At 48.0% G+C, this 25,102-nt stretch overlaps 1 pseudogene; it reads left to right on the top strand.

Moving 5' to 3' along the window:
* The first annotated feature begins 3,510 nt into the window (after positions 1–3,510).
* Positions 3,511–4,739, top strand: LOC146542924 (uncharacterized; annotated as a pseudogene).
* The last annotated feature ends 20,363 nt before the right edge of the window (positions 4,740–25,102 follow it).

Raw genomic sequence — 25,102 nt, 5'->3', positions numbered from 1 at the left:
CGTGGTCTTACTGAGGGCCCCTCCCCTGGACTTAGGGGTGCTTCTTGTGGATCTTGGAGCCACTCCTCTGGACCTCTCTCCTCTTCTTTCTTCTCTTCTAACTGAGTCGAGATTCGTTTCATTTTCCGTCCTCTTACAGGGGCAAGTGACATCAATTGTGGTGCTTCTTGTAGTTGATCAGGTTGGTCAGTTCCAATGCTCTCATCCTCCAGTTCAGCTCGGAGCCTGTCTCGTTCGATGATGAGAGTATCTAGCTCAGATTGGAGGGTGTCTTGTTGAGATTGAAGACTGTTGAGTTTGGATTGCAGGGAGTCTCTCTCAATTCGGAGGGCATCTCTCTCAGATTGGAGGCTGTTTCTCTCGACCAGGATACTCTCTCGCTCATTTTGCACTGTTTCCCTGAGACTCTCCTTTTCAATTTCACAAACTCTCTCCCTCTCCAGGATAGTATTGAATAAGGCCCGGTAAGCATTAGCCAGGCCCCAAATAATTTGGGCCTCCTCAGATCTTCCTGAGCCGCGACATTCCTGTCTCAAATATCTGTTTAAATTTTCAGGGTCTTTCAGGTGTTCTGGAGTAAAGTTCCATGACACCGAAGATTTCCATCTCTCTAAAGTCTCACCCAGGCCTCTCCACATTCCCTGCCACTCAGTATTTACTGGTTTTGGGGCAGACTTCCTCAAAATATAATAAATACTAATAATAAGTGAAATGGTGAGCAGTACATTCACGGAGATTAATAACGTGATCAGGTGAGCATTGAAAATCCGCATAAAGAATTCAAAGGAGAGGCTGGAAACCTGCTTAAAAATCCCCAACCCTGTAAAATTAGCAGCTCCCTCTGGAATGGTATGCCACATAATATGCAGATGCCACATAGTTATTTCCATCCATGTTTTCAATTGGCTATATATACCTATTGCTCCATAGAGCAAAGTGGTGAACTTAATTAAGGCCCAGTATGTTTTTAGCATTAAGAAAGAAGAGACAGTGGCATGCAGCCCCTTAAAAGGCAGTTTCAGTAGAGAAAGCATTTTTTTCTCTTTTTTTTTTTCTTTTACAGAAACAAGATAGCAAGGCTCAAAGTTTACAAATATCCTAGAGTATTGGCCGTCCGCCTGGACTTTTCAAGGTCACGCTTTCAGACAGTACTGGTGAAACAGATAAACTTTCCCAATGAAGCTGTCTGAGAGCGGAGAGAGAGATTTGTTCAAAAAGCTAAAAAGCAACTGTTGCCCGCATTCTCCACCAAGAATGTCAACGGTTTACGGGCTGGTTCGGCCCGGTTCCGTGACTAGAAGGGCGGAGGGATCCGCGGATCCGCGCCCCCGGAAAAAAAAAAAAAAAGAAAATAAGGGACCCCGAAATAATTGAAAACAGTGGCAACAATCTGAGGTAAAACAAAGTAATTTACTAAATATGGTATCAACAGAATTTTATAAGGAGAGAGAATGTGAAATTGATGGTGGATCGGCCTTACCACAACGCTGAGATGAGAAGCGCAGGCAGAGAAGCGCAGGCGAGAAGCGCAGGCAGAGAAGCGCAAGCGAAGCAGCGCAGGCAGAGAAGCGCAAGCGAAGCAGCGCAGGCAGAGAAGAGAGCATCAGGTGACCTTGCCGGGAGTTATATCTCCTCGCTGACCGCAAAGCCCCCTGGGGAAACGTAGCTGCTCTTCTCCGCTGGACAGGCACCCGGAACTTGAGCATCAGCAGTCAAACCCCCAGTACATTGCATGATGTTATGATGTGGAATACCGATAATGAAAAATCATGAAACCATGACACAGGTCTCCAGCCAGACTCTGCACCACCAGCGACGACCCTCTGCGCTCTGCCAGTCAGCCAGTTCTCAACCCACCTCACTGTCCACTCGTCTATCCCGCACTCCCAGCTTTCTTTTCTCCAGGCTGAACAAGCCCAGCTCCCTCAGCCTGTCCTCATAGGGGAGGTGCTCCAGTCCAATCATCTTCATGGCTCTCTTCTGGACCCTCTCCAACAGCTCCCTGTCTTTTCTGTAGTGAGGCCTCCACAGTTGGACGCAGTATTCAGATGGGGCCTCACAAGAGCAGAGTAGAGGGGGACAATCACCTCCCTGCCCCTGCTGACCATCCTTCTTCTGATGGAGCCCAGGATCCCATTTGCTTTCTGAGCCGCAAGGGCACACTGCTGGCTCATGTTAAGCTTTTCATCTATCAAGACCCCCAGGTCCTTCTCCACAGGGCTGCTCTCAAGGACCGCTCTTTCCAGTCTGTATGGATGCCTCGGATTCCTCCGGCCCAAGTGCAAAACTCTACACTTTGCCGTGCTGAACCTCATCAGGTTCACTCAGGCCCACCTTTCGAGCCTCTTGAGGTCCCCTCTGAATGGCATCCCTTCCTTCAACCATGTCGACCGCACCACTCAGCTTGGTGTCGTCAGCAAACTTCCTGAGGGTGCGCTCGATTGCATCATCGATGTCATTGATAAAGATGTTAAAGAGCACCAGTCCCAAGACAGAGCCCTGGGGGACACCGCTCGTTACTGGCCTCCACCTGGACATAGAGCCATTGATGACCACCCTCTGTCTGCGGCCTTTTAACCAGCTTCTTATCCATTGAGTGGTCCATCCATCAAATCAACATCTCTCCAATTTGGAGACAAGGATGTGGTGGGGAACCGTGTCAAAGGCCTTGCTCAAGTCCAGGTAAATGACATCGGTCACCTTTCCCTTGTCCACCGATGCTGTCACTCCATCAATGAAGGCCACCAAATTCGTTAAGCATGACCTTCCCCTGGTGAAGCCGTGCTGGCTGTCAGAGATCACACGCCCATCCCTCATGTGATCAAGCATGTCATCCAGGATGATCCGTTCCATGATCATCTCTAGCATCTCAGGCACAGAGGTGAGACTCACCGGCCTGTAGTTCCCGGGGTCCTCCTTGCTCCCTTTCTTGTAAATGGGAGTGACGTGACCCTTCCTCCAGTCATCCGGGACCTCACTTGACAGCCCCGACTTTTCAAATGTGATGGAGAGAGGCTCGGCAACCACCTCAGCCAGCTCCTTCAGAACCCTGGGGTGAACGTGGTGTGCACGTGTGACAGCAGGACATGTGATGTACATGTGACACATAACACGTCACGTGACTCACACGATACACACATGTCATACACATGACCTGCACATGTCACATGACCCCCACACATCACATGACCCACACATCACATGACACATATGACACCCAGAAGTCACATGACATGCTTCCAAGGGGCTGCTGTCTGTGTGCTGCTGCACAAAGCCACGGGCACACCTCACCTGCTCTGTCTTCAGTATGGTACTCCTCTGTGCCATTTAAGCCCTCCGCCCCCCTGGTGCGTGCTGCCACGCAGTCACAGAGCTGGGGCTCTCAGGGCTCTGGAAGTCAACAGTTTCACCAGCCAACCTCTTCCTCGTTCCCCGTCCCTGTTTTGCACTGGGATTCCAGGCTTATGGTTTACCCTTCAGAAAGAAAAGACGCAACAACTGCTCATTTTAGGGTGCATGAAAGGGTTTATTGAGAGTGCCCAGATCCCCCCGCGCCCTCTCTGTGGCAGCAGGGCCATCCCGGCGCCGTCCTCGCAGCCTCACAAGCGAGGCCCGTCGGGGTGCCGCGCGTGCTCTCCGGCGCCCATCTGCCGCTCCCGCGCCACCCGCCTCAGCCATTCGCGGTCTTCGTCCTCCCGCGGCGGTTCTTCGAAGCGGCTGCGCTGGTTGAGCTCCCCGTGCCACGAGGAGCTGCGCACCAGCCGCCGGGGGGACCTGGAGCGGCTGCGCGGCGGGCTCCGTGCTGGGACGCTGCGGGACCGCCGGGCAGATCTCGTCTCCCGCCGCTCCCTGGTGCGCTGCAGCCTTCCCTGGGGCCGGCGGGTCGGGGGCTGAGCTGAGGGGCGCCAGTCAAGGCGCTGTTTGCCAAAGATCCTCTGGCGGCACAGGGGGCAGCTGGGGTTGTTGGCAGTCCACTGCTGGATGCACACCCTGCAGAAGATGTGCCTGCAGGGCAGAGCGCGGACGGTGTCCACGATGTGGTCCAGGCAGATGGGGCACCGCTCCTCGCGGGCCTCCACCGGCCAGACCCACGCCTTGCGCCTCGGGTTGGGAGCCGCCTCCTGGCTCATGGCTGCGGCTGCCCTGGCGCTGTGGGGCTCCAAGGATGGATTTGGAGCCCCAAGGATGATGGATTCGCTGGAGGCTGCCTCTTGCGGAGCAGTCGGCAGCCTCTGCGCCTCCACTCGCAAATCGCTCGCAAGACTGCTGTCTCACGCACTGGCAAGGTCTCAGTGTCTCGTGCTCCCACAGGAAGACGCTCACACCTCGAGAGTCGCCAGCAAGACTCAACGCAGGCTGGGCCCGCTGGCTATTTGTAGGCACCCGGCGCACTGTGAGGTCACGGGCTGACTGTGACTCTGCGATGCCGTCACCAAGTGCGCACATAGGTGGAGCTTTGCTGTCCGGTTGCCGTGGCGTTCCTATTGTTGGCATTGGCCTGCCCGAGTCCACCCAAGGACTTTCAATGGGACATTTTCACAAGCGGTGACAAATAAAGGATTGATTGAAGCAACCAATGGAATGGACTTGGTGTTGCCATTGATCAGTGCTGTAGCTGTGACCGTGCTGGTGTTTGATAGCAGTGCTAGCAAAGTGAATGCTATCCTGGGTATTTTTCACCAAGAAGTGAAGGGGCAGTGCTTAGCAAGAAGGGATCCCTGTCTTGGTGGGGAAGGAGCAGCGCAGCTTCTCTGTTTCTCTTGTCTCCTTAATCTCTCTCCCCGCCCCTCCTCTGCACCCTCCAGCACTTTCCCTCACATCCTAACCTCATCTGTTCCCTTTTGGGGTGACTCTTAACGTGTCTTGGGTGGAGAGTCATGAACATCAGTCGTGTGTTTATAGCACGTTCCTCTTGGAGGGTGTTATCCTACTCAGGATATGAACTTTAATATTTCCTTCAGCCTGCTCCATGTCAGTTGTCAGTCATTGGATCTCCTGTCTTATTTGTTGGTTGGTTGGGGGTGAATGTTTTAATTCCTCTCCCTTTTCTGGCCAACGTATTTGTGGAAGGAAGCCTTTGTTAGTCTTCACGTCCCTTGCCAAAGCCGCGTCCAAGTGTGCTTTGGAGAGCGTTGGCGGCCAAGGGGCTTTTCTGCAGGGCTGCTTTCCAGCTGGTCACTCCTCAGGTGCCCTGGTGCCTCGGGTCGTTCCTCCCCGAAGGCAGGACTTTGCACTTCCCCTTGGTGCAATCCTGGAGATTCCCCTCAAGCCGTTTCTCCAGCCCGCCCGGATCCCTCTGGATGGCTGCACGGCCTTCTGCTGCGTCAGCCGCTCCTCCCAGTTTGGGATCCTGCGCGGCCTTGTGAGGGTACGCTGTGTTCCGTCACCCAGATGGTTCTTGAGGCTCTTCTGGGGGACTGGACCCACTTTTGACCCCTGCAAGGAGCCTGCAGGGTGGCTGCAGTTCTTCCAAATTCAGCAGAGCAGCAGATCTGTAGAGGTGCAAAGGGGCACAGGTATCTCAGCTTTGCATTGTTGGCAGATTGCCCCCAGTCATTTTCCAGGTGCAGGTGAAGTTGTTTCATGGCACAGTTACAACTGTATCCCTGATGGCTACGCTTGCTGATGGCCCTGCTAGCATGTAAGCATCTCATGCTGCCCTCTGAATGTGGTCATCCAGCTTGCAGCCCTGTCTCTCAGCTTCATTTCCCTGCCTCAGGTCCCTGCCTCGTGTCCTTCTTCCCACACTAAATACACATCCCTGCCTCAGGCATTAGCACGGTCAAGTGAACTCTTTGCAATCAGTGGCCACGGGTGAGGAAGTTTGCCTGGGAAAAAGGAGGTGGTAGCAAAGCGGGAGCCCTGCTGCTGGGCAGAGCAGCGGTTGGAAGCACGGCGCTCCGCTTCTCCCAGCCTGTTTTATTCCTGCACTTTTTTGTGTACTTTGCATAATAATGCCATCGAGCTGACAAAAGATTTATTCCTGGCGCCTATAAAATGACACAATACAATGAGTTTTAAATGGAGAGGAGAAAAAAAAAAACATCACGAGAAAAGGTAATTATGCGGGCTCCTCTTAAAGTCTGTAAACGCTATGGACAGAAATTCAATGAGTGCGGAGGAAACTGCAGAAGCATTCATTTTCTTCTTCCCTTTTTTTAAGCTTTTTAATGTCCAGGCGACAGGGAGGATTTAAAACACCCTGTTTGTGCCTCTGCATGCAGCGGGCACATCACTGCACACATCTGCACGTGTAGAGCCATCACTGCTACTCCCCTCCCTGTTGGAGCACTGCTTCTGAAGCAGAAATACACTTTTGTAGATTATATATAGTCTTAAAACACTGGTGATAAACCAAAAAAATTGAGTCCATGGAGTTTACACGAATCGGTAAGTCCCTCACAGAGGTTTGGAGTGCATTTGGACTGAAGAGATCATAGAATCAAAGAACTGTGGGATTGTTTGAGTTGGAAGGGACCTTTAAAGGCCATCTGGTGCAAGTGCAACCGCTCTGCAATGAGCAGGGACACCCACAGCTCCATCAGTGCTCAGAGCCCCATCCAGCCTGACCTTGGATGTCCGCAGGGATGGGGCACCATCTCTGGGCAGCCTGTGCCAATGCCTGACCACCTTCAGTGTGAAGAACTTTTTTCTAATATCCAGTCACCTCTATCTTAGTTTTAAACCATTTCCCCTTGCTTTTTCCAGCACATTTGGTTTTTCAGAGCCTCGTCCATCTACCTCGCTCACTCAAACTCTTCCAGCTTCATCCTAAAGTCAACTCTTGTACCACTTCCCACAGACGGGGAATCAAAAAGACGAAAGTAGGCTGCTATGCAGGGTCACACCACACATGGGACATTGCACCATGATGCTCGGGGCACTTCCTTGAGGTTCCAGCTTCCTTTTGCAGAGGGACCTTTCCAGGACACCAATATAAGAAAGATGCAGAGCTCTTGGAACGAGTTCAGAGGAGGAGGACCACTAAAATGATCAGAGGGCTGGATCCTCTCCTATGGGAAAAGGTTGAGGGAACTGAGCTTGTTTGGCTTGGAGGAGAGAAGGCTGCGGGGAGACCTCATTGTGGCCTTCCAGTACTCGAAGGGAGTGTATAAACAGGAGGGGCTGTTTATGGTGGTGGATAGTGATAGAACAAAGGGGAATGGTTTAAACTGAGACAGGAGAGGTTTAGGTTAGATATTAGGAGGAAGATTTTCACACAACGCAGTGGAACAGGTTGCCCAAGGAGGCTGTGGATGCCCCATCCCTGCAGGCATTCAAGGCCAGGCTGGATGTGGCTCTGGGCAGCCTGGGCTGCTGGTTGGCGACCTGCACATAGCAGGGGGTTGGAACTGGATGAGCACTGTGGGCTTTTTCAACCCAGGCCATTCTGTGATTCTATGATACAATTCTATGACAGCTCTCTGGGGCTGTGCTGCTGCCTGCACACAATTTAACATCAGCACCTTCCTGAAGGACATGCCGGCGGGCTGCCTACATGGCATTTGGGGGGCTGCACCATCGAGAAACTTAACACAGCTCATCAAAGCTTGGCATCTCCAGCTCTGCCTCCTGGAGGACTCTCGCTAGGGCCAGGCTGACGCGTGGCATCTCCTGCTGCTGCAGGCAGCTGATGCAAAGCACGAGCACCATCTGCTGCTGCACTCACCAGGCTCTGCGAGCAGCGTGCAGGGCTGGGGAAGGGGCTGTCATTGTGGTCAGATTTCTCGACTTCTGCACTGAATGCTGTTCAAGAACTTATTAGAGTTTGCTAATAAGGAAAGCTCATGGAAGAATGGATTTTTCTATTCAGCACTTACAGCATGTGCAAAACACAGTGTATGCAGCAAGCCTTCCTAATCACTTTGCAATACCACGATAAAGTCATTTTCCGGGGTATGATACTACGCATTACGGGCTGCACAGCCCATTAAAAGTCCCATAAAACAAAACGCTGGTGTGCATTTTTTTTGTGGAAGTAACTTGTTTGAAGAGCAAGCAGCGGTGCTCTGTGGGGCACTGATTTCAGCTCGGTATAAAAGAACCTTCATTAAAGCAGCACTTGAAGTGTACATCCCAGCCCAGCACTGAGAGGTGGCACTCTCTGCTCTTCTCTGAGCCCTTCTCCCCGAATGGGGGACTCATCCCCCTCCTGGCCATCACAGCCCATACCTGCATACCATGCTGGGGAAGGCAGTGCAGTTGGTGGCAGTGCTGCTATCCTGCTTCTGAGCGCTTCGTTCCACTTTGATTCTGTGGAATAAACAACCAAGGCACACATCAACTGACCTCATTTTCACTGGGAGACTTTTAAACCCCCCTCACCACCACCAGATCAAGAAATGCATCGTTTTCAGTCACAGTTATTTAATATAGATTTGTTTTGATGCAAGCTGTCACGGAGAAGGTGGAGGCTCAGTCCCAAACTTGCAGGAACTCTTTTGTTTCATTTTCTGCCTTTTTCTTCGCTTTGCCCCCCTGCAGACAGCAAGTCTCAGCAGTTCAGAATGCAGTGCTGAGCACTGGATTTCCCTCCCAGCTCCATAAATCTCCCCAGCAGGTTTTCACCTGGCATGCTCTGGGTTGCCCCTACACCCCCTCAGGGACCTGGGGGATCACTGGGGTCCATCATGGGGTCAAGGGCCATCTGCTCCACAGACACGTGGCTCATACCTGCACGCTGTGCAGCACTTTACAGGGCATTAATTTCTCTTTTCATGTGTTCTTAGAAAACAATTACCAGCAGGAGTGATGAATGCACCTCTAATTATACCTTCAGTCTCACCCACTTCTAGCTGTGAACTCGTTTATTACCAAAACAGCATTTGGGAAAAAATAAAAATGGTTTCATTCAGGGATGATGAACCAGACTGAAAGGCTTTGACACTAGGTTTGCTCTGCAGGGATGTCCAGGGAGATGCTGTGAGGGACTGAGACCCCTGAATGCCCGTGTGTGCTTTGTGCGTGGCTGTGGCCCTGCTCTGTGTGTCACTGTCGTGCACAGATGGCATCTAAGCCATCCAGCAACGGGATTGCTTTTCTTTCCCAAAGTTGCTCCGTGCTCAAGCAGAGTAGCGTGGCATGTGATAGAGCTGAGAAAAAACAGCATGAACTTTTAAATCAGATCTGTCTCAGTTATGCTGGGTTTTCACTGTACCCTTAAGAGGAGGGAGAGGAGAGCAAAAAGCATCTTCCAGGTGTTATTTTTTCAGCTAAAGAATCGTTAACTGAGGACTTGGGAGCCACAACCCAGGCTCACCCATCCCTCTGGGTCTGTCAGACAGCCCTGGGCAGCTCAGCACCCTTTGTCACAGCCAGCAGCTCAAATCCAGCATCCATGCAGCAGTGCAGCTCTCCTTCCAAACTCCCACCAAGACGTGCACCTGTCTCATCTTAACTGCCCCCTTCATTTCTCTTTTTCCTTCTCACTGTTGCTTCTACGTGGTTTGTACTGCACGCTGCTTGCGTTGCCTTCTGGTGTGCACCTATCAGATCAGCCTCAGTTGTCTCAAAGAACCCTTTACTTCTCCCTTCCCAAAGTCTTTGAGAGATGTATAATACCCTCTTGAAAACATCTGATCACGGATGTGGCACCCAAGGACCTGTTTCTAACAGATTCACACTGCATGAGCATTATCCCTGATAGAATTTTTCATGCATTAGATTGAAGGCAAGCATTGATCAATGAGAGTTAAAATAACACTAAGCTACACAAATATAGAGCTCAGGTTTGTAATTATTTGCAATATTTGACTATAGGCTGGAAAATAACATTTCTTATCAAATGCATGTGACAAGCCCTGAGCAGCGGGCTCCGGATCTCCCTAGAGAGAAGGCACAGCACTGGGGGCTGGAGAAAAGTCCCATTACTAACCTGGGATCACAGCACAAAGGGCAGCAGCAACAATTTAACACGCTACCCCAACCTTTAAGAGACACAGGTGCACAAAATAAATCTAAAACAAGTTTATATCGCCAGACTGCCAAATGCCAGCAAATAAATAGAGATTATTCTCAGCTTTGCTAAAGGGCACAGAGTGATGCACGGTTGGAATGTGAGCACAGGTCCCTGCACAGGGCTGGGGGAGCACCAGCAAATAAACAGGGACACCACTGCTCACAGCTCTGCCCAAACCCACTGGTGGCCGAGCCTCACCCCAGCTGTTCTTCCTCCACTGAAGCTGGCAGGGTAATTTTAAATCTATTATCTAAAATACACAGCACAGCGCCTTTTATAATATCATCAAGCTTTTTTTTTTTTTTTTTCCTCCCCTCCGTGGGTTTATTTTCTCTTTAGTCGGCTCAAGGCAATCAGATGGAGCTCTTCATCTTCCCAGGAAAGCTTCCAGTTCATCAGAACCCCTTTTTGGTTTCTTTTTTTTTTTTGTAATTACCGGGAGTCGCGGAGCAGATTCCATTTGGGATGGTGTTGTTCCCAGGCCTGTTTGGTGAGCAGCCAGATGCTGGGCACACACAGCACAGGGCAGGAGGAAGGCTGCAGGTGAGCAGGAACCATGCTTGCCCACAGCCAGGAGCACCTGGAAAGACAATAATGTGTGGAAGGTAAATTTTTAATTAAAAGAAAGCAGTGTGTGATAGCAAGTTTAGAAAGATTTGTTCCCAAACACTTCAGGCTCTGTTTCTCTGCCCTCCACCCTTGTTTTTTTTGTTTGTTTGGTTTTTATTGGTATGGAATGAAGAAAGGTGTTTTTTTGGGGAGCTTTGCAGGAAGCCCAGCTTGTGCTGTAAGCATCACTCTCACTGCTGTCCAATATGACTGCACCTCAAAATGCTCCAGAAAGAGCAAATAGAGCAGAAAGGGGCTCACTGCTCTGCCAGTGATGCATTGCAAGTAGGGAGCACACAGATCTGAATCCGTAATAGCTCCTAATTATTTTGCAAGGGCAATTTAAATTAGTTCGACTCTTATTTATGGGTGTGACTTTTATTTCTCTGTATTGCAGCTGCTCCTGAATGCCTGAACACAGGATCAATACCGCTTTGCACCAAGCAGACCCACACACAGTGCTGCTCCCCATGAGCACCTGTTCTGCAGCCAGGCCACTGCTTGTCCCCTGCCAGCAGGGGAGCAAAGAACCAGAGCCAACAAGGAGGAGTTTGCTCCCTGGCAGTTTGCCTGCACAGATCCTGCTGCCACCCAGGTACCTGCTTGGCTATAGAAGCTGAGGCCTTTTGCACAGATAGGAGCCAATAAGAGAGTGAAAGAACACGGGGGCTGCTGGGTCTGTTGGCACCATGGGACAAGGAGGAGCCTGAGGTCTTGTCAAGATAATTGCACTGCTATGCACACCTTAAAAACTGTGTATGTTGCAAACCCTTTCTTTCCCATGTAGACACCTTTTCCTGTTCCAATTACCCTGTCCAGTAGGAGAAGTAAGCAAAGCTGCAGCTTCCCAGTGCTCCCCAGATCTCCCCATCAGCTCCACAGCATGTACACATGTTCTGCAAACTGCATCCAGTGGAAGAGTTCAAGCATTTGAACCATTTTCTGTAGCCACAAATGGGTGAGTTTAATAAAAACAAATTATTGCTGTCTTCACGTGGCAGACAGCAATGCTCAGCAGAGGCTGAGGAAACCATAAGTGAGGGCTTTGGGATAAAAGCCTGAAACCCAGCTGACATTATGGTCAGATACCCGCATACACATCATGTGTTGGTCCAGACCAGCACTGCGAGGACTCCAGGAGGATCAGGGCTGAACCTTGCAGCAGCCCCTCTATCCAAGGCCTTTACTTCTGGTGAGAACTCATAAGCATACTCAGTGCTGCACAGAACCCAGGCAAGACCAATGGGCACACACAGCAGGGTGGAAGCAGCATAGTATGAGCAGCTCCAGTGCAAGATATGCCTGTGCTGCTGCTGGTTCTGCCAGCAGGCAGCCAACAAGCCTGAGTGCCAGGCAGGACCAGTCTGGAAGAACAGAGGAAACAGGGGTTAAGGCAGCAGTAACCTTTGTAAAAAGAAGAAATTAAAGTGGTGTGGCATTGCTCTGGTGTATCTACTGGTAACCAATCTGCAGAATATCTACCAACCCATAGACACAGATTATTAACCCTGCTCTGCCCCAGTTCTCATCTGCAAGAACCAAGCTGTTCTTTTTAAACCTTGGGGCAGATGCATCAAACGAGGGAGGTGAAAGCAGTGCTTTGGACTAATCTGACTTTGACAGATGAAAATCGGAGCAGGACCAGTCAGACCAAAGCACTGAAGTCAGATGGGCAGCCCAGAGAGCAGCAGGTCCAGAAAGGTTCCTGCCAGCCATTCCACAGCCCCATCCTTCCCTGCAGCCTCAAATCCTGCAATAAAGCCCTGTTTTGGTATTGGCAGATATGTGAGATCCAAGTGAATGTGGTTCGTTAGCACTAATGGTCTTTATGCTCTAACATGAACAATTTGCTGACAAGGGACAAGCGAGTTACACTGGTACTGTAACTTCACATGGTGAAGTCTTTTCAGAAGCCCACGTTCCTGGAGAGGGAGAATGGAGCTGCCAGAGGTTCTTTAGCACTGTAACACAGGTCTGCACCTCCATTGCAGTTCTTCATTAGAAAACTTTCTCTGAATTCGTAAGCAGCTGCAGCGAGGAGCTGCTCACAGGGATGTGTGGCCAAGCCTCAGGTCTGAGGATGCAAACTTCACACAGGCTCTCTCCTTTCCTATTTAATTGCAGGGCATACACAGCAGAGGCCACTCGCTGTCAAGATGAAAAACCTTTTAGCAAATCCTCCTCAGCATTGCTGCTAAAGCACCTCAGGCATGTTGGGCTGTGGCTATTTCAGGAGGAGCTGCTGCTGCTGCTTCTCATGTCCTTGGGCATAAAGCAGGGCTGCTGAAAAAGAAACAGGCCTGCCAGGAAATGTTCCTGAAACCATCACCTTTGTTTCCAAAGCCTGTGAGGTATTCCTATTTGCCTGTAAAAGCGGCATGCAGAGGAGCTCAGCTGAGAATTTGCTGATTTACAAACACAGATGGCTTCACAGCTCCAAGTAAGTTGTAAGGGACAGACAAAGAGAAAAAGCCTTGCTTTGTGAGGATGTGTAGGAGGAGGAAGTTATGGTCCCATTAACCAATCTGCCAAAACCACCTCTATTATAGATACTTCTTAACCCCTCACCTACTCAACACGCAGAACTGCTGGAGCGTGACTGATCGGAGCTCTTATCTCACCAGCCTGTCTTGACAATGGGCAACCTTGACATCCTACAAGCAATTTTTAAATCTGTCTAGAGTCAAGATTGGTTATTGTTTCTTTTTATTTGTAGGTTATCCGTTTAAGAGAAAACAACAGTGAATTTGCTGCATATTCCAGCAAAAAAAGCTGTCTGTTCCCAAGGCTAGATTTCTAAGAACTTCACTCCAGCTACCCCGTAACGATGTTTCCAATAAGAAACGGACACTTCAAAGCTTGAGACAGAGCTATTGTTAGAGGTAAAGCCCAGCAGCACGCACTGCTGGGGGGATTTAATCCCATCCCCCTCCTGAGGGAATTGTTTCATCCATCCCAACAGCATATTAAGAAATCTACATTTTCCCCCCTTTTGCACCCTACCCGAAGGTAGTCGGTATTATACTCCCATTAAGGAGCGTCTAAAGGCAGACCTTAAGACAGAAGCCATGTACAAAGCCTCAGCATCTCCCTGGGTTGCAGGGACGGTGCCTATTGCTGTCTAAAAGCAACATAAAAATTTTGCAAGGAAGTATGATAGATCCTCTATTAGACAAACACCAGTACAAACAAACCAGAAAACCAGAAACATGCAAACTGCAAATAAAGAGCACTGTGTGAAAGCTATTTGTGCCTCTTTCCAGAAAACGTGAAGAAACAAATGGATTCACATTTTGCTTCGTTCCAACACAACCATTCCCTTATCCCTCACAATCATCTGCCAGGCTCACTTATCATGGGGTGCTTTAGCCTGCTGCTTGCTCCTAGCAGAGCTGGGGTGTTTGGGACTTGCACTGTGAAGTATTAATATTGCTCTCAGATATGCTGATGGGGCTGCAAAGGAAAGTATGCTGGTGAAGGCTAACTGTGCTCTGCTCTGAATTTAAAGATGGGAATCACATGCCTCGGGGGATGCACCAGCATAGGAGCTGCAGGCAGACCTTTGAGGTCTTCCACCAAACATGCTGGGCACATTTTTCCACTTGGCCTTGAAAGAGTCAGGCTTATTCCAAGGCACCCAACTGAAGCTAAGTCGTTGATCCGCATCCCAAGCAGATCTGCCTGATCAAGGCTGCAGAAGAAAAATGGCTTTATTAGAGGCTGTCAACACACAACCCTGACCCCATGCAGAAAACATGGCTTCGCTGTCCGTGATAAAGAACCTCTGTGCAACAACAGCTTCAACCCCAGCAATGAGATAAATAGCAGAGCCTGGCTGGGTGCACATCGCCACAAGGATCTGCAGGATCCATCCACGGTGCAAATAGGACCTACATCTCAGATTAACTGAGGCTGTGCAAACCAGGAAAAACTTTGATAAGGGAAAACGTGTCCACAAATCCCTGGGAAATGCAGTTGCTCAGAGTCCTGCAGAGCACAAGCTGCCCTTCCCAGAACAGCTGCCTTCTCTTCATCTCCCTAAATTCCCCTCCTGAGCAGCATTCCTATAATCACAGAATCACCGAATGGCCAGGGTTGGAAGGGACCTCAAGGATCATGAATCTCCAACCCCCCTGCCACATGCAGGGCCACCAACCTCTCCATTTCTTAGCAGCCCAGGCTGCCCAGGGCCCCATCCAACCTGGCCTTGAACACCTCCAGGGATGGACGGGGCATCCACAGCCTCTCTAGGCAGCTGTTCCAGCACCTCACCGCTCTCTCTGTAAACAACTTAACCAAATGAATCAGTCAAATGAAAAGAAGAAAAAAACCATCAGTTTCTGCCATGTTTCTGACTCCTCAGGAAGAGGATATTAAATAAGCACAAGTCTAGAGCAGAGAGAAGTGCAATTACAATCTAAGCATGGTCTTGCTTGTGCTCGCCACCACGATGGCTGAGGCAAGGCATGCTGGGCATGGCGGGTGCCTGGGGCAGTGGGGCAGGTTGGAGACACAGCTATGGTCTTAGCTCAGCAGTGACAGACCAAAATACAGCTCAGACCACCTCTGTATACATCCACAAAACGGAAATGCAGGAAAGTTCTGCTCAGCCTCAAGAGCATCCACAGCAAAGGAACTGCGTGACGTGCTTCTATCGAACCCAAACTCATTTCAAATCCAGGTCACAGAGATGGCCACGTGCTCTGTCCTACACAGGAGGAATTGTGCAGCAGGTACATCAGCGAGGCCAGACACAGACAGCTGCTGCTATCACCTCTTCTCTCCAAAGCAGACAGACATGCAGCAGCTCTAGGCCAGACAGTCCTGGTAGCCGCGTTAGCATGGCATGCAGCCCGAGGTAATATGCCAAGCCTCTCAATTTAGTCATACATTGTTTATGTGTGCATTTATAATCTTGCTACCATAACTCTCTCCCCTATTAAAAGATCTCAAACAGATGCAACAATAAACTGAAATTCGAGACAAACAGATTGCGAGGCAGAGCAGAAAGTAGCGCCGGTGAATCACAAATACTGAAATGAAATAAATGAATCACTCCTAAATAGTCTAATTAATAAAGGTTAATTTATTTATCATCCTGGCTAGCCTGATATCTCAGAACCCATCCAAATCAATGCAAAAGGAACAAAACACACAAAGGGCAGCAGTAATTGGAAAACCTCGGGAGGTACATTTTCCAGAAGGTTCTTCTACTCTCTATAAAGCATCCCAGGTTCATTAGTGCATCAATGAGGCCAAGGTACACAGAGATGCTCACTCACAACCTGATTGGCATCAGTGTAATTAAAAGGACACCACAGATTAACTTGGAGTTAGGAACAGCTCTTTCCTATTCCCTTTACTACGGAGCAGAGATGCCCACAACCCAGCCACAATGGCACAACTCCATCAACCAATGCAGCAATGCAAATCCTTACTTAGCTTTTCTTTATGCTGTTGAAGTATTAAGCGTTGTATAATTAAGGAATAATTGTGTTAGGCAAACCCAGGGTTTCCACAAAGCACTCTTTGATCCAGGGCCTCCATTAAGCTGTTCCCACTCATTTTGACACCTATGAGTTGTGAGACTGATTTCTAACATATTTATGCTGGGGAAAAAATTACTAGGAAGGTCTACGAAGACCATTCCACGATGCTGATTTCTGAGTTTCTCAGAGAGTCCTGAGACCAACTTCTTGATGCCCCTTGGAGCTGAACACAGTCCTACCTCCAGCTTCCTCAGGAGATGCTCACAGCAGGACTGCAGCCATAACACTGCCGTGTTTTGAAGGGGCGTCCTGGACTGCTAAGTCCTGTGCACTCCAGGTGACTGTTCCATTTCTGAAGGCACAAATGGCTGTCATTCAACAACCAACCAGGCAGATGCCAGGAGAGCACATCAGTGTCCAGTTTCAGATGGACAAGTGGTTTTTTCATTACTTCTCCTTGACAGTTCCACAGGCATGAAGGAATTCTGCCCTCTTTCAGAAGGCTGAACGCTGAAGACCATTTTATTCTTATCAAAGTGCAAGTGCAAAGTGCAATGGAAGTGAATAGAGCTTCCCACTCTGTCTGAGCAGGCTTGGAAGCTTCAGTGTGTCACTGGCAACAAGAGCAGAGCAATTCCAGGAGGTTTTAAAGGTCACAGCTCAGCCGAACTATAATTGACTTTCAAGCATTGATCCAGCATTATTAGTGTTCGTTTAAAAATCAAAGCTTATTTGATTTTAAGATATTTTGCTACTCACTTCGGCTGCCCTAAGTTTTACTATTCCACGAAAACAAAAAGCTTTTGAGAAGCTTCTCTGCCAGTAACACAGCTTTCCCCCATTCCTCACGCTCATCTTTCCCACACCAAGATGCTGTGGGGACTCTTGCTTCACTCTGGAGCAGCTTCTCCATTACCATGAGTGCTTCTCATTGATATGTTCCAGCTCTGCATGGGGACAGTCATGATGACCCCAGGCCCAGCAACCTCTCCAGAAGTAGCACAGAAGTGCACAGTGACAATGTGAACTGTGCAGACGTTATTCCTGGCCACAGCATATACTGAGATTCAGAGCTCAGTATATGAGCTCAGAAGCTGCTCCAAGACAGCATCACATGGTGATCACAATCCTCCTTCCTGACAAAAACCAGCTGATGCTCCCAAACCCTCCAGTTTCATCGCTGGCCTGAAGACCACTCCTGTGTCAACTCCCCCATGCTGCAGACAGCGAGGAGCAGACCCAGTTTCCACATTAGCACCCATTTACAGCCACACAGAGACCTGCCAGGTGCAGAAAGCACAGCAGGAGCTGTACGTTCAAAGGCAGAGAATGACATCAATGAATTCAGACAGAGCCTGTCTGCTTGCAGGGGAGCACAGTGGAGAGCAATGAAGCCTCTGATACTGCCTCTAATTGCAGTCTTTGCCCCTGGGAGCTTCAGTCTTTATTAATGCAATTATGATGTAGCCAAAGGTAGAGGATGCTTCCGCTGACCTTGGTAGGGAAACGGAGGCCTTTAGTCACCATGGGGAAGTTGCTTCCTCTCCTGGCAAACAGCACATAACCCAGTATGTTCCTGTTCCTGCAGATACACTGTCTTGTCCTTTGACCACAGTATGCAGATTGCTGCTTCAAGCCACCTCCCACACAAATCAGAGGCAAAAACCCAACAATTCTCACATTAGCCTTTTGTTAAAGGAAAAAAAAAAAAAAAGAAGGTAGAACTTGTACTCGAAGCACACTCTTGCATCTTGATTTACAAAAAGTAAGAATAACAGCCCTCAGAGGGTCCTGATTACAACCATTTTCTGAGCTCTGATTTAATTGTAATTTGATGCTTCAGCTCAATTAGCCTAAAGGCAGTCAGAGAGCTGCTCTTGAAAGAAATGTTTCCATAAATTGAAACTCCGGCAGCAAGATACTGCCATTAACAATAAGGTATGGGGGAATTGTTTCTTAATCATTCAAATAAAAAAGGGATTTCTGAAAATACTGTACAGATTTATAAGCAAGGCAAGCTTCAGAGCATTACCTTGGCCAAAAGAGTTTTTCTTAACATTACCATGTACACTTTGTGAATGAATCTAAAGGGGATTACCAGCTGTGCCTGGATTTAAAGGTACCAAAAATCTCTTCCGCCATGGGCATGATTCCCAGCACTTCATACCTGATAGCTGTAGAATAGCACCAACAGCACTAAGCCCTGAGTTCCCCCATGAAGTAAGAGACCAACCTGAGATTGGGCTTCTCTACTCGACCACTCAAGGCAGACAGAGAGCAGAACAACTGTTCTTTTACATGAAAGACAGACCTAGTGCAACCGGACACATCAGCCAAGGCTATTCAAGCAGTCAGCAGTTAAGGGACAACCCTGTGGCACAGAACCCTCCTTTCCTGGTGCTGGCAGTGGCCCCAGGACAGGGTGTGTGCCAACCCAAGTCTTTGGCTGGGCTTTGCTCAACTTCAACACCTCCCATCCCTGAATGGAGAAGGGGTAAGTCAAAGGGACGTGCAAAAGGCAAAGACTGACAAGGTCTTTCTGCAAATGAGAGGACTGAGACCTAAGAAGTGTGTATGCAGAAGTGCACAGGGCAGATTGGGGTGGGTTCCTTACACTTATCCCAAGGACTCTTTTCCTCGGTGCTATAATAGCCATGTGACAGAGCCCTGGTGATCAGCACACCACCAGCTGAAGGCACAGGCAACCACTGAACCTCTGATAGCACAAGCAAGTAACATGACAGACATTCCAATGACTCATCTTCAAGAAGGCTAAGGGCTGGAGTTTTAAAAGAGTCCAAGAGCTTGGAAGTAAAGGCTGCTGTAGGCCTCAGTATCTCAAAATTGTGCTTCAGAGACTTGTCCAAGTTGCACAGAAACTGACAAAAGCCTCCTTTCAGCTCTGACCACCGGGCTGCCCTCCCTCAGTACAGTCAGACACCCATTAACAAGTGAAGGAGGATTTGTATGCATTTGTCTTGGTGTTGCTCGCAGCTCATGATAGCTTTCCATTCTATGTGATGCTGAAGATAAGCCTCCTACTTTTAAACACAAAAAAAAAACACTAGCACAGCTGTTGCTTTATGGCTATCTGTTCAGACCCCAATATCACTCAGTACATTCTAGTACTGAATAGTGAGGAAGCCCATATTTTACTACATGATAGCACAATGTTCCTGGCCTATAGATTTCCTCTTACACAGATATTCTCCTAATAGACGTAAGGAGATGCAAAAGGAAGATCCAGGTCAGCTCCAGGTTCTAAGACTCAACCCAAAGTTTGGGGAAAAGCTCCATGGAAGGGTCTTCCTTGGCTTTAGGAAGGAGTGCTTCCTCTTGCAGAAACCTCACCTAACTGAAAAGCAAAGCCCAACCTGTGGGATGCTACATCTCACTTCATCACCACATCACACAGAAGTGTGGCCTTCTGTCCTGAAGAAGAAACCAGCAAGAGCTTTCACACATAGCAAGACTTGACCCTGTGAGATGTAAAATGAAAATCCTTATCAAATTCAGTCTCATTTTTGATATTTTCCTCAAGCTCAAAACTGAAAGCAAAAACGTGTTGAGCTGAATCAGTCCAGAAATAGCTTTTTCAGACTGTTTTGGATCTTAGTCTTTCCGACACAGCTTCACTCAAGGCCTTCTGCTTCACCTCATTTGGAAATGTAATAACTATGCCATATTCTGCATTATTAATGAAAATATTAATTGTAAATCCAGGGTATACACTTGCAGGAACCCACTTTACAAAGCCCTCTGTTTTGACAAGAAAAAGCTTTCCAGCATGGTTTTCCAACCAGTTTACAACCACCAAGTGATAATTTCTTCTAACGCAGTTTTATGACAATACAAGGGAAGGAAAAAAAAAAAAAGCTTAATTAAACCAGGCTACATTATATCCACTGTTTCTCTTTGCACCATAACAGATGATACTGATGGTTTAAGAGTGGCTTCAACATGGTGCTGCTGACCTCATTTTGTGCCAGCCTTCCAGGAAAACACTGGAACAAATCGTGAAATTAAACTTACTGGTCTGCACCTTCCTGGAGCCTCCTTACCCCAATTTAAGGGCTTATTTTTGATCTTCACCAGGAGACGCCCTGCAGCGTCTGATGCACGATCCAAGTCATTTATTACAAGTTCTCCCATCACTTACATACATTCACAACTTTCCTTTTTCAGCTTTCCCACCCACTTTTACACGTCAGCATTCTACAAACGCTCCTTAACCCTGCATGCAGGCACTCATCCAATCAGAGCCACCAGCTGTTCCTTTTGCTTTCTCTCTTCTTCTGGAGGTGTCTTTGGTTCTCATGCTGTTTATCTTGCTTCACAGCTGCTACTCTGAATAGTTTTTCTTCTATTCCCACAATTTCCCCTTTTTTTTTTTTATTTCTTAGCAATCTATTACCATGCTATAAAATAATAGCACTAATTATATTAATCATTATAACTCAATCAAGGCATCGATTGACAGTACTCTAAATGTAAGAAAAGAGACGAGGCAAACACAGCACAATGACAAGGAATACTGTTAAACCCACTAAAAAGAACAAACGTGTTTGGCCTGCGGCCCAAGTTTCTGCAACCTGGAAGAGAATCCCTGAGGGTCCCTTTCTGTATTAATCTATAACTGGTTAGAAAGGGTCTTCAACTTTCATACACTCTGCTATATTGATTTTGAACGATCACTAAAATTTGATCAACAACTGCTTTTAGAGTGCTCACAACCACACCTTTGGGCTATTAGAAAATTAATGGTTGCACAACTTTATGAAGTTGCATGTCAGATAGAATCAATATTAGTGGGCAAGTGTGCTAGAGTATCACTAGGGGCATTACTTTCCTTAGCTGGCTGACATCCTAGTCTGGCGAGTGTGGCTAAAGCTTCACAGTACTGTTGCAAAATACATTTGGATCTGAGAGGCAGGACGTTGCAGGAGCAAAGAGGCAAGGAAACGATGCATTCAGAGCAGCACAGAGGGTTATGAGCCTTAGTCAACAAACTCACACACAGGCATCTAATTAAGAAGAGGCTAATTGACAGGCTAATAGCAGCATGTTACTAATACACTAGAAGAGCTATTCCCATAGATGCCAGCACTGGTAACATCAACTCCTGTTCAATTCACATTCGATCTACTACTAAAATAGGTTGCTGTGTGCTGCTTCTATGTAGCGTCTAATAGTTCTAATTCTTGAGACTGCATTGATAACACAGGAAAGTCACCCACTTTGTCATACCATTACTGATGTTACTATAATACCATCCAGAGGGTAATGCAGCTGTTTTTCATCACTCATTATGGCACCTATACATTATTTACAATACAACAAATTACAAAACAATACCAATAAGAAAGAAACACACAATCCCAGTCATTATAAGGGCTGGATGCTATTTTCTGCCTTGAGATGAGGCCAAACATATCATGCTGGAACCACGTAGGGCCAGTCCTTGAGCTGTGCAAACAAGGCAGGGTTGTTAACTTCCTTAAGAAAAGATCCTTCAATCTGCTGAGCGATACCTTCTGTGCTGCAGAATGGTGCAGGCACACACCAAACAATCTCTCCGTAGTTCAGTTGGGCAGCACTGCCAGGCCAGGCTCAACGATGAATTTAATTGTCTCTCCTAGTGAGTTCTACATCCACGTCTGCAGCATGGAAACATCTGATAAACGGTGGGATCTGATGATTGAGATGAGATGCTGTTATTCAAATAAACTTGTTTCTGATTGTTACATCGTGCCCAAGTCTTCGGTCCAGCCTTTGCTGCGTAATGTTCTTGCAATGCTGGTACCAGGTTATCATCTGCTGAGCGATCAGTGACCAAGAAGTGGAGGTGTTCTTGATTTGCTCCACACAGTGGGCACCATTTGCAGCACAGACTCAGATGTGAACAATCCAAACACACCACTTATATCCAATCACAACTTTCCTTTTTTAGCTTTCCATCCACTTTTACACATTAGAGTATTCTACAAACACTCCTTAACCCTGCATGCAGGCATTCATCCAATCAGAGCCATGAGCCATCCCTTTTGTTTTTTTTCTCTTCTTCTAGGTGTCCTTGGTTCTCATGCTGTTTATCTTGCTTCACAGCTGCTGCTCTGAATATTTCTTCTTGTATTCCCACAACATCCCTCATTCTTAAGGTCTCAAAAATAGTAGTGAGCAGCTCTGAGACTGCTCCAGCCCTTTCTCTACACACACTACAGTGACTTTCTCTGCACCTAGCTGACTTCAGAACAGTCCACATTTTTCTTGTATTCTTCTGTGTTGGCTGCCAGACAGTTTAATTGAAGCTGAAGGAAATTGTAATGAAACACTGCAGCATGCCAGGCATTTCATCCACAGCCTTCCCTCCTCACTGAGGAGGGGACCAGCATTTCTGTCTTCCTCTTGCATCTAGTACATCCATGCTGTAGTTTCTTTTCGTCCTGTGTTCTTCCTGGTTCTGTAATCATTCTGTGCCTTGGCCTTTTGATTCTGTCCTGCCAGGCTCACACACTGTCCTTTCGTATTCCTCCTCACTAATGTGACCCAGTTTCCACAGCCTCAGCTGTTCCACTTTTCAACTATGGGGGCCGAGGGCCACTAACAAAGCCTGTTGGGTGCAGAGAAAGCAAGTCAGAGTGACCTGGACCACAGCCACTATCCAGCACACCCCATTTCTCTCCCACACCAATAGGAGAAACTTTTGCCAACAGAAAAACGGGAGACAATTTTCCCTGGGATGCAACTAATAATAACTTGCACTAATGTCTAAAAACTGGTGTGTAACCCAGCTGTGCCAGATACTCAAGGTACCAAGCAAAGCAAACATTTTCCTTAGGGGATGGGGGTGCCACATGCAAAGTTAATGGGACAGCATCAACTAGGGAGCATAGTTTGAGCTTGCACTGGGAGCAAGAGGCTGAGGGCAGCACAAGGAGCACACCAACTTCTTGCACAGCCCTCATCCCCTGCAATCTGCTGCCCTCAGTGCAAGGTAGGAGGAAAGCAGTAGAATCAAGAAAACTGAGCAGCCCTATGGGCAATCATCCCACTGTATAGCAGGCTGCCTGAGGTCAAGGTCTGGGGGTGAAAAGCATTAGAGATGTTAGAGGAGGACAGTAAAGACCCAGCATAAGGAATCTAGCATGTAGTTTGTCGTAGCTATGGGAGGCTGCAGAGATGGTCTTCAAGGGCACAGGTCAGCATCAGGGAAGGAATGCACTTGGAGAGTCATCAGAACCAAAGACAACAGCTTCCCTGGCACTGCAGCACCGTGAGAGGGATGGACATGTAGGCAGAGATGGTCACAGCAAGTTGGCAGAAACAACATTAGAGAAACACGTCAACTGAGGTTAAAAGGGCAAGACTGCATTGCTGTAAAGACAAGGATGGGGCTGCAGCTGAGAGCCCATTCCCAAGTTTCTGACATGCCTGAGCTAACTCAGTCTTTGTGAGGGGAAGAAGAGATCTGTGGCACTTCTCCAGGTTTTCTGTTGATCTGGAAGCACAGTTAATGAAGAAATTTGGGTTGGCTTAAAGACATCCATGAACAAGCCCACATCAAACCTGCAGCCAGTTGGCCAAGCTCCAGACCTACTGCAGGTATCAAACCCTCCCTTGTGCTGTGCTTACCTGGAAGCACCAGAAGGAACCATGAGCCTCAGGTATGTTACCAGGCACCAGCACTCAACCAGCACAGGTGGATCAGAAGGGCTGAGGTTTTATTTTCCTGCATTTCAGGGAGAAAGAATGCAAAATTCAGTAGGGACCAGGACCCAGAGGGAAATCCAAGTCAAAAGCAGCAAAGGGATGATGACCTGAATGATAACGATGGTATCAGAGGCAAATCAAGGAGGAAGACTGGGGAGGGGTCTTGAGGGCTCATTCAGCAATGTTCAGAGTGAGCTGGTGAGATGCAGCACCTCTGGATGAGATTAAGAGAGCCAGAGCTTTACATCTCTGGCATATGACCAATGAGCCATCAGTACACAAACAGGAGCTGAACATCACTTTGCAGAAAGCTGTTCCCAGGTAAGGCCTGAAGAAAAGACACCACTCAGGTGGGGATCCTCACCACAACACCACGCTGCAGTGTGACCCTGGGTCATACAGCTGCTGAGTAAACCCCAAAGTGAGAATAATAACACCACAGCCACACGGCTCCAAAAGCAAGGAGCAGGAGGTCTTAGAGCAGACGAGCAGGACAGCCGCACTACTGTTTGTTAAAGGAAGATATGGGGAAGGTTACACCTGAGTGACAGGGTTACATAAATAAGGAAAAAGAATACTTTGAAAAACACAGCTGATCATCTCTTCCTACAGTGGAAGTAGAGCTTCAAAGTCATTATTTGGCACTAACAAAGAGCCTTGAAGGAAGAAAAATACAAGCTGGGATTTGTGTTTTGGCTTGTTACTCTTGAACTACTTGAAATAGATTGTGTGATGCCTATTACCTGGCTGAGCTGTTCCTCAGAATAAAAACAAACAAGAAGCCCAATTTGTCTGAATAACCTAACTTCACCAATGCAACAATTAAACCTCATTGCCTCCAGCAGCGCAGCAGCTCCCCGGCACAGACACGAGCATCACTCAGAGCACAAAGCTCTGTGCACATCAGGCTGGGTGGATCCTGATCCCAGTGTTGGGAATGAGGGCAAAACCCATGGGAAGGCTTTAAGCAGTCAGATGGACACATGGAGTCTGTGGGAAAGAAGCCATCAGCCGAGCAGCCTCCAGACCCAGCGTATGTCTGAAGTCAAGGCAGTCTCTATTTGGGGATGTCTCCCTGCACCCCACGGCTCAGAGCGTGTTTGAATAGCAAACAGACAGCAGTGGGAATTTTGCTCTGTAAATTATTAAGCCTCTCTCAGTCCAGCACTAACTGCTACAGGATCACTTTGAGGAAAGACTTTCTCTGACTTCAGAGGACTCCAGATCAAACCCCAATAATACTTTCATTTCTACACAGTGGGGATTCGAAATTAAAAATAAAGCACAAGTTAACATTTGACACCTGGACCTCTATCAATTTTCTAGAATGTCTTTT

Source organism: Meleagris gallopavo, chromosome 22, assembly GCF_905368555.1.
Source record: "Meleagris gallopavo chromosome 22, MGAL_WU_HG_1.1, whole genome shotgun sequence".
Lineage (NCBI taxonomy): Eukaryota > Metazoa > Chordata > Aves > Galliformes > Phasianidae > Meleagris > Meleagris gallopavo.
The sequence above is the reverse complement of the archived record's forward strand: the minus strand, read 5'-3'. Positions and strand labels throughout refer to the sequence as shown.